The sequence below is a fragment of the Dendropsophus ebraccatus genome, chromosome 11, assembly GCF_027789765.1.
Source record: "Dendropsophus ebraccatus isolate aDenEbr1 chromosome 11, aDenEbr1.pat, whole genome shotgun sequence".
Taxonomy (NCBI): Eukaryota; Metazoa; Chordata; class Amphibia; order Anura; family Hylidae; genus Dendropsophus; species Dendropsophus ebraccatus.
In genome coordinates this window covers 69,828,652-69,841,573 of record NC_091464.1, presented here as the reverse complement: position 1 = coordinate 69,841,573, position 12,922 = coordinate 69,828,652, and positions in this window count along the sequence as shown.

Genomic DNA, 12,922 nt, shown 5'->3' with positions numbered 1-12,922 from the left:
ATGTTTGTAAGTGACTTGGAGAAGGTTTGGTAGGTAAGGTTTTTCTGTTTGCCGATGACACATAAGTGTGCAATAGGGTTGATATTCCTGGAGGTGTAAGTAATATGGAAAATGATTTAGCTTTACCAGATAAGTGGCCCAAACATTGGAAACTGCAGTTTCTAGCCAGAATCCTACTCCACACTGATGAGGGGCAAATACCCCAAAACAGCTGTCTGTGAATACCTTGCTTGGGTACTTTCCTTGACTGGAGACATTCCTTGGCTTGGTTGCCCCTTCCCGCAGGAAGGTCTGGCTAGCTCACTAAGTTGAGACTCTGATGGTGTCTCTAGAGTGTTCTTTTGCCTATACCCAAACAGGGAGAGCTCAAGGAAGATGGGGCCTACTAGCTAGTTGTTAAGGCAGAATAAACATTGTTCCTTTGAATAGATTTATGACCTATCTTTCTTCCCGCCTGCCTGACTGCAATGAATTTAGCTTTTCTTGTGAGTAGTTTATATCCATTTTAAATTGCATGAGAAGTATTTTTTAGCAGTCTGAAAAGTTGACAATATTAACTTGGAAACATTTATAATATTCACCGGAACACACTTTTAATGTAAGTGCCTCTGGCTTTTCATTACAGAAATACAAGAAGCTGTCAGTGTTTACTCTGTAAGTCGCTCGGTGAGGCCTTAGGCTTTTATTACAATGTGTTTTGTTGTAACAGTTGAAAATGCTGAGTAGTTCCATAGATTAGGAAACAAAGCATAATGTCGAGAAAAGACTGCATTCCAATGAGTGTTTATGGAAGCACAATAAATACCAAGCTGACAAAATAACTTATACTGTATACGTCTGTGGAATCTAGAATCTTAGACGAATCTAACCTGCTGATAGCCCCCTATTGTGCACCTTCCTCCTTGGTGTCGTTCCCGTATAGTTAGTAGTTGAGTCCACGGCCCGGAGCACCATTAGGAGCACTGGTCTTTCTCCATTGCGCTGAGCTCTTTCTAATGATAATGAAAGGAGTGGGCAGGCCGGATCAGCGCCATGGGGGCAGAACAGTGCTTCTAGCAGTTCTTAGGAACGTGGATTCAACTACTAACTGCATGGGAAGGGCACTAAGGAGGAAGGTAAGAGACATACCTTCCTCCTCTGCGCCCCTTGCACATTAGATTTGTCTAACCTGCTGATAGTTCCCCTTTAGGACATCAATATCTTAAAGAAGATCCCCCCCCCCCTTTAAACTAATTTGAATAGAAGACCTTCCTTATGAGGATGGGACAACTCAGAGGTGATAAGAAGTGTTCAGCTATCATGGTCTATCAAACATAGTGCAAATTGCTGCAAAATGGGTTAGAATTCAGGCAGTACTACCAGAGTACTAATGTGTCTTGCAGTAACTCATTGCATTTTTTCATTCTATTTTTTTTGCATATTTTGTCTCTTAAAGGGATGTATAAATGAAATATACAAAAACTAGAATGAAAAAGAATGCAGTGTATTAGCTTTTTCACCATCTCAGACTAGAGGGGTCCAGGAATCCCTAAGGGCCCTATTCCATAGGCCAGATCAACAGTGTAAACGAGCGCCAATCTGCTAGATTGGCGCTCGTTTACTGGGCCTATTCCTTGGCCCGATGTTCGTTTAGCGAGGGCTGCAGGGACATCGTTACCGATGTCCTTGCAGCCATTGCAGCATACATTACCTAGCAGGGCTTCTCCTCCGTTCCATCTTCCTCCCTGGGTCCCACCACACATCACTGCGTGGAATAGCGATGCGCGGCAGGCGACCAGCAATGCTCTGTCTTCCTCCCCGGATCCCGCGGCATAGAATCAACTCCAGTCCCGGCCAGTGATTGGCTGAGCAGTCTGACAGCTTAGTCAGGCCGCACCGAAGCTGATGCTGTGCCGCAGGACCCGGGGAGGAAGACAGAGCATAGGAGAAGCCCTGCTAGGTAATGTATGCTGCTTCAGAAATTGTCGGTCGCCTGCCGCGCATCACTATTCAATGCAGTGATGCGTGGTGGTTGACTGATGATTTTAGGTTTGGGCCTAAATAATCGATCAGCCGATGACACGATCATCGGCTGATCGTTTTCTCTATTCCACTGAGCGTTAATCGGCCGAATTGGGCCCATTATCGCTCCATGGAATAGGGCCCAAAGTCTCAAGATAGGTGTAGCTCCAAGATGTGAGATTTCCATCTATCAGACATCAATGACCTGTGGATATGCCATAAATGTAGAAATGTGAATACCCCTTTAACACGGACAAAGAAAATACCATTTGTAACTTGTTTATTTTTGTGCCTGGTCCTCTATTCAAGCCTTTCACTTTCCTGCACTTTATGTCAGAAGTGGAATGAAATGGAGCATAGAAAACATATGCCCAGAGCTAGTGACCAGAGGATATCTGTCAGACATATTCTGTGTACTACCAAAGTTGGAGCGTGCCTCTTTGACATTATCTGTTTAATTTAATAGATGTCAAGTTGACAAATTCATAATTCATCGAGCTGGAGAGTTTTATTTCAGATCCGCAGTCTGTGTCCATGAGTCTAGATGGTATAAAAGAGCAATTCGACCCAATGCCGAAAATCAGATGACATGAGCGGCACAGATACTGTACAGGCTCTGTATTGTGGAGTGTTTACTCCTCTGTGGTTACTGTACAGTATATACACATCATATATCATTAGGATTACTGTGTAGTAATCTATGTTTAGTCCTCTTCTGACAGCACAGCTTAGTGTATTCTACAGGGCCTGGTGCTTCAGGTTGCCTAGCAACCACTTGTCTTTGTATCTGGTGACTACCATTTAATCTCTCCTCCGAGGAGGATTGATAAGCACCAACTATTTTAAAGCTTTATGGGTATATTATACCGTGGGTGGATGGATTTATTTATTATACACCAATAAAAAAAACTATTAATCTTTATCAGCCCTTATATAAGATTCTATAGCATTCAGTAAGGCTTCTTTCCCATTATATTTTGCAGTGTGAATTAGAAATTTCCATCTGGATGGAAACTTAAAATTAATATTTTTAAAGGGAACCAGTCACCACTAGAAATGAGCAGAACTTGCTGAAAGTTTATAGAGTCTATAGAGGGGGAGAGGAGGTTAAAGAGATAGAGGAGGGAGGAAAGTCCAAAGAGACACTCAGAGACAGGGTTGCAGATTGTAAAGTTTTATATTTCACTCAAGCGCTGGTTTCACAGTGTAATTTGCTCAGTACTGCTCTATAATGTCCTCTATGCTACTGCTACTTCTAAGGCTATGTTCATACATCTTTTTCAGGTAAATAAATAATGTTTGTGATAATTTTTGATGGCCTTTATTTTCAAAACAACGACTGTTATGTTGCATAAAAAGACATTGTGTGAACATAGCCTAAGGGTGTGCTATAGCCTGTTTATGGGAGAGCTTGTGCGCCTCCGCTGCTGCCGGTCTCCGCTCAAAGGATTGTCAATTCTTTGAATGGAGAGTGGCAGCAATGGAGGCGCGCAAGCTCTCCCATAGACAGGCTATGGCACACTGAGGCAGGCCTTGTTTAGTGTGAACATACCCTTAGTTCAGGAACAAAAATAATAAAGGAAGTATGAAGGTATGCTTTAAATCTATCTTTAAATCTATCTTGAAATAAACCATTTAACCCTGCTCTTCTGTTCGGTCAAAAATGACTGAATTTGAAATTTGATATTTTTTTAAATATTCATTATGCAGTTCTGAAACTTGTGGTTTATTGACTTTTCCTCATTTGAGGGGTTCTTACTAATAGCATTTTTTATTTATTTACTTTTTGTTTACATTTTGCTCCACGTCTTTTTTTACTCTTGTACTGTTCTGTCAAAAATGACCGATAGCCTTTTATACTAATCTCCAGCCATTTTTTGAAAAACGAAAAGGAGTTATAATCTCATTATGGTCAATCAATATGAGACAACAGAAAGCCAGGTATGATGTTACATTACAATGCCACTAAAGGGGCAGTTGATACTCTAGATCAACTCATAGGCACTTACACCAGTAAACGCAAAACTAATCGGTGGCCAATGGTTGTTTTTACAATATTCTTGATGTGTCGGTGTACAATGCATTTGTGTTATGGCGTGAAATAGATCCAAATTGGAACAAAAAATAAACTGTATAAAAGAAGAATGGGAATTTTTTTATTAGAGGAATTGGGAAAATCACTGGTTAGCCCATATACTTAACAAAGAAAAGTAACACCCAGAGGTGATTGAGCTGCAGCCATTGTCCACAGGATCCAACAGCATGCTGAAGAAAGTGAACCAAGGGCTTCCGCTAGCACTGCGACGATGACCACGGCCTCCACCAGCAGTGCAACCAGCCTAAAACGGAAATGATGCGCCTTCTTTCCAACATCAAGTAATCGTAAATCAAATGTTATATGCAAAGTGCAAAGTACTTATGCAAAAGACATGTAAATTATACTTGTGACAAATGCAAATAGTAAATTTAGCACCTTGAACCTTATTTCACATTTTATACAGAAAAAAAACGACTTTTTTAAAAAAAATATATTTTCATACAGTTTGATGTTAGTACTTATAGTTTACAGTTTTATAAAGACTTTTTTGTCACAAAAAATATATAAATACTTTTTTTTTATTTCATTTTTCCTTTGTTTATGAACAACCATGTTCACATACAGTATAAGGCTATGTTCACACTAAACCGATGCCGATGGCAACAATGGCTGTACTTTTGGCGCGGTGGAACAATGCCTGTTTCTTTATGGGATCCCGGCCGGAGCGGGAACACATCGTATACGCTCCGTCCGGGATCCCATACGGGGCCGCAAATAACTGACATGTCAGTTTTCTGCGGCCGAAATTCAGTGAATTCCGGCCGCAGAAAGACCTGTCAGTTCACACAGTGAAGCGAGGGGCTCCGGACACTCGCTTCACTGTGTGCTATGGGAAGCTCTGATGCAGGCGCGCGCTGAAGCGCCCGCATCAGAGCTCTGTGGCCGGAAAGATCATTCGGCCGGTACTTAAGTACTAGCCGAGATGACCCGGCCGGGGCCACGGAACGGCCGGTCTCTTACGTAGTGTGAACATAGCCTTATAATGCAAAAGATATTCAAATAAAACACTAGTTAGTTAAATATCCAGACCTTAATAGGCCCGGTCAAAAATGACCAAAACATTATATGTGTATAGTAGAACCGAACAGAACAGCAGGGTTAAGTTGTCTCTGATGGTTTCTGTGGGCAGCCTCAGTGTTATCTTTAAAATATAAGCTTTTACAAGGTATCTAAAAATTATGCTCCTTAAGGATTTTTTGCAAAATTCCCCAGCACAGAGCATTGAACCAAATAAAAATTTTTAAAAATGTAAAAAATAAAAAAATAAAAATGGTGTGACATTTACTTTACGCCTTCACATTTGTCTTATGGGCCCTTTACTAGATAGAGTGCTCTGTATACTCACATTTTTCTATTCTCAATTTGTATAGTCAGTAGTCCTCAGTCACTTTTCCTCATGGGCTGTCTGAGGTCGGCCATCCTTGAAATCTAATCTACTTGTAGCGTTAAACATTTTCTTCATATATAAGAATTTTAAATGATGCCCGGACAATAATGTTTTATTGAATCTCACTGTAGGTCATTTCAGATTATTTGGAGAATCGATCCCGGTAGAAAAAGAGAAATAAGTAGGTAGTAAGCAATCATTAATTCTACCAGTTCATTTTTATATGGATCAATTGTCCAAATGTCGGCCGTGTCATTAGCCTTTTTTCTAAATGTTATATTGATTCTATCCTCACATTGTATTTTAGGAAATTTAACAGGCCAAGGCAGGCTGATCTTTTATTGTATGCTTAGAGCTGAATCCTCAGTGTTGGGTGTAGTATTATGTTGGATGTATTGGATGGCTTTTATGACTGTTGACCTGTGTAAGTGAGGTATTAAAAAAAATAGTGTAGAAGAGTGCCAGATGTGTCAGACGACATTATTACTAGGATACATTCTCCTTTGCTGAATTGTGGAGGTCTTAACTAAAGGGAGCAAGCGTCATACAGTACGTAGGGGTGAATTGTGGCAGTCATAGGGTTGTGCGGTAGAAAACTTTGAAGTCCTCTACAAAGTGCCATGGTGGCTTTTTAATAGTTATTGGAGATCCAGTGGGCAGACCTTCATCAAACTGCATTTCATGACATATCTTAGATTCCCCCCTGATTCTACAGACTGGTTAATCCTCCTCTTTTCTCCTTTCTCTGCCACATCTACCATGTTTGCCAGCCTCTTCCCTAGCTATTATGCAGAAACAAAATACACTTCAATCTAGTCTCCACCACACAACCTATGGCTTATCTGTGGCTTTCCTCTACAAGAACTAAAGGGTAGGGCAGCAATTTTCCATCATGCTTGACCCCTATCTCCAGTTGAACAGTTGGGAGAGCTCCATACACCTTATATTGATGGCCTAACCTGCCGTGAGCAGGAGGTACAGCTGACAAAAGTATAAAGTGTATGGGGACCTTTAGATTGCTGTCCCAGAGATTTCGAGCTTGAGCTTTCTACCCCAACACGTCAGATTTGCTGCCACCATTTAAACTTTCAGAAGCCGACTGAAACCAGAAAACAGCCTAGACCCTGTAGTACCCTTGTACCCCTGGCCACGTTTAACCATGCCAGTCTCTTACTACAGTATAAAACTTATAATAATTACATATTTTATATTGTTTATTTGCTCCCCTCTTTTATATTTACAACACCCTGGAATAATATTTTAGAAGAATATAATGCTATGTACTTTTGGCCCTTTTTTTTTTTTCAAGAAACTTTGCAAAGTTATATATCTTATCAGACAAAAATGCTTCCTGTTCTCACCGCCCCCTCCCCCCCCCAAAAAAAAAAAAAAACTGTCATCCATCCTGAAGAATAAGCAACAAATGAATGTGCTTTACTAGCCTTAAGTCTATGGGTGAGGGGTACTAGGGGGAGTGCTTGGACTGGAAACACACACATATAGTAGTGCTGCTCCTCATGTACACACATAGTTATATGTCCATGTCCATCAAGTTCAACCAATGGAGGGGATGGATGAAGGGGATCCTGAAAATCACTTGAAACAACAGTGACCCTTATGGTTTTAATTTAGAAAACCTGATATTACATATGTTGTTCGGGCTGCAGTAGGACTGCTATGAGATATGAAAGTACTTAGCTATTATCTTATTTCCATTATTTAACCTCTTTGCCCTCGTTTCAGCTGATCACAAACTGCAGGCAGTGAAGTAATGTGTTTTGTAAGCTTGTGTTTTCAATTAGCTAATAAAAGGTGACATTATAATACAGCTCTTTTCTATTAGATCTTCGCTATGTGAATGCGAATCTCATGCTGAGTGACGTCCACATCAAATAAGTAAATCCAATCATGTAGTTAGGCCTTCTGAGTTAATAATGTTTTTGGGTAACGTCTTCATTATTATAGAACGTCTAGTTAAAGCGTCCCATCATCACATCATTACAATGCTCTGTGGTTCATCACATCACATGTATTCTCCGGTATACAATCTGTCATCAATTCCATTGTGTTGCACTTAGACTCTATGGCACTATGTCAGGAAAATCGACTACTATAGTAATTTAGTAGCTGTTATGCAAAGTTTCATCCTAGGGAAACATTGCAGTTGCGACAACCTCTGATTTATCGTATGACATATAAAAAGTTAATAGTCAAATCTAATGGTGAGTTTACACAGAGAGATTTATCTGACAGATTTTTGAAGCTAAAGCCAGGAATGGATTTGAAATGAGGAGAAATCTCAGTCTTTTCTTTATGACCTGTTCTCTGTTTATAGTCTGTTCCTGACTTTGGCTTCAAAAATCTGTCAGATAAATCTGTCTGTATAAACGCACTATAAGGCTATGTTCAAACGGCGTGTGAGACTGGCCGTTCCGTGACCCCGGTCGGGTCGGCCGGCCTCAGCCCGGATCATCTCGGCCGGTACTTAAGTCTTTCCGGCCGCGGAGCTTTCATGCAGGTGCATCAGCGCGCTCCCGCATTAGAGCTTCCCATAGCCCACAGTGAAGCAAGCGGCCAGAGCCGCTTGCTTCACTGTGTGAACTGACAGGTGAATTCAGTGAATTCCGGCCACATAAAACTGACATGTCAGTTTTTTCCGGCGCCACATGGCTATGTTCCACCCCTGAAAACTACGGCCGTAGTTCTGCGTCGAGAACTACGGCCGTAGTTTTACGTAGTGTGAATATATATATATATATATATATATATATATATATATATTTATATATACTTGCTTTATATTTCCCATTTTGAATATACTCCGGGCTTTGGCTCAAAAAGCTATATCAAAAACTCAGTGGTATGTCTCCAAAAAATGCTGTGGGATAGATTTAGTAATACTAATATTGAGAGCGTTTAGACTTAGGGCCCTATTCCACCGGACGATTATCGTTCAGATTATCGTTAAATCGTTCGTATCTAAACGATAATCGTTCGGTTGAAATGCAGTTAACGATTAACGACCGATCAAGAAATTGTTGATCGCTTTATAAGACTTGGACCTATTTTTATCGTTGCTCGTTCGCAAAACGTTCGCAAATAGTTTGCATTGAATAAGACATTGTTTGGTCGTTCGCAATAGATACGAACGCAATAGCGAATAAATAGCGAAGACAAAACGATCGCAATTACGATCATAAGTAACAATTATCGTTCCATGGAAATGAGTGAACGTTTTCAGGTCTTTCGCAATAGCGTTTCTTTGAGATCGTTAATCGTTAACGATTATGCAAACGATAATCGTCCGGTGGAATAGACATTAGGGCATCAATGGTATTATAGTGCCTGATGCTCCCCCCCCCCCATATAATGCTGCACACTCACCACCACTTTCATTACTGCACCCAGGTCATGTGACCTCTGATCAGCTTTCAAACTACATCCTCTCCCTTTCAACTCTGTTCTTGGTTCCATGATACATGAGCACAGCATCACATGGGAAGCAAGAGCCAGTGCCATCCTTGCCTACTGGGAAGATGTAATAATCCACATCACTATGTAACTCTAAATAAACTCAGAGACTTTAAGTTTATAGTCAGTGAGGCTGCACTGTCATCAAATCCATTATAAGGCTATGTTCACACTACGTATATTTTCCTAAAACTACGGCCGTTGTTGCCGATTGCAACAAGGTCAATGATTAATACAAAATATATTGTACGTTGCCGCCTATGGAATCCCTGCCGGAGTTTATACACATAGTATACACTCCGGCCAGGATGCCTAGCGGTGCCGCGAGAAAACCCTGTCAGTGTACACAGTGGAGCGTGCGGCCGCACGCTCCATTGTGTGCAGTGAGGAGTTCTGATGCGGTCACGCAAGGATGCGCCCGCATCAAAACTCAGTGGCGCTAAAGATCATCTGGCCGGTACTGCAGTACCGGATGGGATGATCTTTTCTGACAATGGCCGTTTCGTGACCAAATGTGAACTTAGCCTAAGTGTGTGACCGAAGCTGTATTATCATCCATAACTCTAATGGGAGTTCTTGTCTCACTGGTGGACAACTTGTGTGGAACAGTCGATGCAGATTGATCATATAGGAAGCTCTGGCAGAGATGGTGACTCCATTGGGAGCACAGAAACACCTGTATTTCCCAGTGGGTCACCATGAGATAACGTTATCCAACTGAAGGGAATGATTCCAGGAGTTTTCAGATAAAAAGGAACAGCTAAATAAGGTAATTTAGTTAATCTTCCCCTGTGTGAACATACAAAGGCATCAGACCCTGTGTGAGAATGGTGCATGTGGCTAGTTATGTGCATTTCAAGGGTAACTGAAGGATCCTCAGGTCTCATAAGTAACTGGGTTCAGCATAAAGGGAAAGTTAGATTGTAATCATGACAAACACCTGGGCACTCAGGAACAACAGGCAGCATTTATTTATTACAGGCACAATTCATATCCCCTTAGAACAGATGAAGGTAATGATAAATGAGGTGTACAATCAATAGAATCTCATGAATTACATTGTGTCGCACTAAGTACTATCCCCATCCAGAGCATAAATATTTCACAGGAAACTATTGTGATTGAATAATGTTTAGGAAGTTTCGATCTTTTTACAACTTTCGGAGCCTTTCAGTTTAATTGAGACATTTCGCTAGAAACGCGTGTCTCACACAGACTCATATATACTTGTAGTCAGTGTTATTGGACCCACTAGAATTTGTTCTTCTGATTGATTTTCTGTTCCGGGGTTATTCTAGGGAAAGGGCGGGGAACTTTATCCCAGACAATGATGAACATTTTTCATGTTGCCACAAAGCTATTTGTTCAGCCAATGGAGTTAGAGATAGATGAGTGCATTACAGATAATACTAGAAGTTAGTAAGTCTAGAAGATTATAAATCTTTATACAACAAACAGGATAAGTGAGTAAACATGAGGATATAGATGTCTTACACAGTAGAACTCAACTTGTTAATCCTCTCCTTTCATGAGCCGGGACAGATAAATTCTGCAGATGGCTCCTTCTACTTAAAGGGGTTGGCCACTTTATAGTAAAATTGTTCAGTGTACAGTTATGAACTAGAGAAGACCCCCGAGGCCAGCCGGTACCAATTTACACACTCAATACTCCAGAGTCCATTAATTGGGGTGAACCCGGAGGTCTTTCTCTGGGATTCAGAGGCCATCTATATTGGTCCCTTGTGCCTCGCTTTGGTTTTCCATCTTTTAACCGCACTCACTTCTTTTATGTGCTCCTCCCCCTTGTCTCCCAAATCCTTCATTCTCTATTCTCCCTACCAGCAGGTCCCCCACTCTCTCATCTCATCCAGAAACTCTCTCCCTCCACGTCAATCCTTCCTTCTCCCCCCAACGTAGGGAGCCAAGACAGCCAAGCGCCCCCCCCCCCCAGCTTTACTGTCAAGATTATTTAATTATGTGGTATTCGTTCGGGAATACACCCTGTGTATGTGGTTAATGTCCTATGGTTAAAGTAATTGTCATTAGAAATTACTTATCTCTCTCCTATCCTACGTCCCCTGACAGAGAGACCCACTGCAATCAATAACTTTTGACATATGCATGATTTCAATGACAGGTACTCTTTAATACTAAAAGCTCCCTGCTCACTTTGAGCTAGTCCCTTTTGCATTTCTACCCAATAGTTAACCACAAGTCTATCCTGGCAGATATGAATCTTCTCTGTAACAATAAACTGCAGGCATCTTATTTATTATAGATCATCCATTTTTCATAAAGCAGCCATTTATACATTTAGCGGTAAGAAAACGAGACAATACTTCAAAAGGAAGCATTTACCGGAAAAATACAAAAAGATCTAAAAATTCTAAGCGATGCATGAGCAGACAAAGGCTGTGGCTCAGAACAATAAATGGCTCTCCTTATCAAAGCTGGGAAATCACCATGACATAACATGAATGCCCTTAAACATGCAACGTATCAAGATAAACCATTAAGATACCGCGAAGAATCACTTCCCTAGTACAAAAGAAGTGTTGACCCACTTAATGGCATTAATATATCAACATCACTCTTCTTCTAAACACTATTGACTTTTATGTGCATTTCCAGATCAAAGGAAATTACTTTAAAATGCTGCTGGCACATCGGGTACACTATGATTGTTATTTATGTCGCCTGGAATATTTAATTGCATTAACAAGATGAAGGGGAGAAAGTACCGCAATGTCTGATCTGGACGCCATGATCAATCTGATATGACAAAGGAATAGACTCTTCAGACAGACGTCCTTGTTCTTGCTTCTTTCAGCTTAGCACCAACAAAACCGGATATTGGGGAGATGTCAATGACTGAAATACAGTTATCTGGCAAAGTTAGTGGAAAGGGGGGAAGGGGTCACCTGGTTAAATACTTGAGACTCCAATTTACATTTTACCCAAGTCAAGCACTTGAGAATTGAAAAATACTCAGTGATTCGAGTATTTTAATGCTCCCTCCTCTCTAACCGATATTCATTACAATGGGACACCGCTGCAGCCAATGATTGGCTGGGCTTTGATAGTGAAGACAGATAGAAGACTGCTTGGTAAGTATACTTTCCACGTTTCTCTCCCCCATGTGGTTTAAAGTGTCACTATCTTGAAACGGTTGTGTCTCCACAGATACAAAAACACAGTCAGATGATAATGCATTATAGGATTGCGTCTCCACAAACATCGACAACCGACCTTCCGAATTAGCAGGGGATCTTGCTACTGATCCAGGTGGTCTGATTATGACCGGTACACTTTATTAAAGCTTGTTGCAAGGTGGCTCAGCAGCCTTTCAACAACCTTTTTGTTAACAAGAACCTGAGCAGCACTCAGTACTTGCTTGAGTATCGAGTACTTTTAAGTAGTCCGATACTTGAGCAAATACTCTAATACCTGTAAATGCTGTTATAGGTCTACTTAAAATTAAATGATAATACAATCAGAGAATAATAACAGTAGAAAAAGTGTCTGGCTGTAATGAGTTTAAAAAAAAATCACTTTAAGTGTCATAATTTCTCTCCTTTTTACTACAATAAACATTAATGTCGACTTACAAAAATAAAAGATAGATAGATAGATAGTAGATAGATAGATAGATAGATAGATAGATATGCAAGTAATTTCAGCAGCACTAACAGTGGTGTGAACGGGTGCCTATTGTAGTCTTAACCACGGACTTCCTTATATATTCAAAGTAGATTCAATGGCACTCCAGAGATAAATTGCAAAATTCGGTTATAACAGCACAGCAATTCGGTTATAACAGCACAGCAATAGGCAACGTTTCTGTTGCCACAGAAACGTTGCCTATTGCTGTGCTGTTATAACCTTTTGGACACTGGAATAAACACCGAATTTTGCAATTTATCTCTGGAGTGTCATTGAATCTACTTTGAATAGATAGATAGATA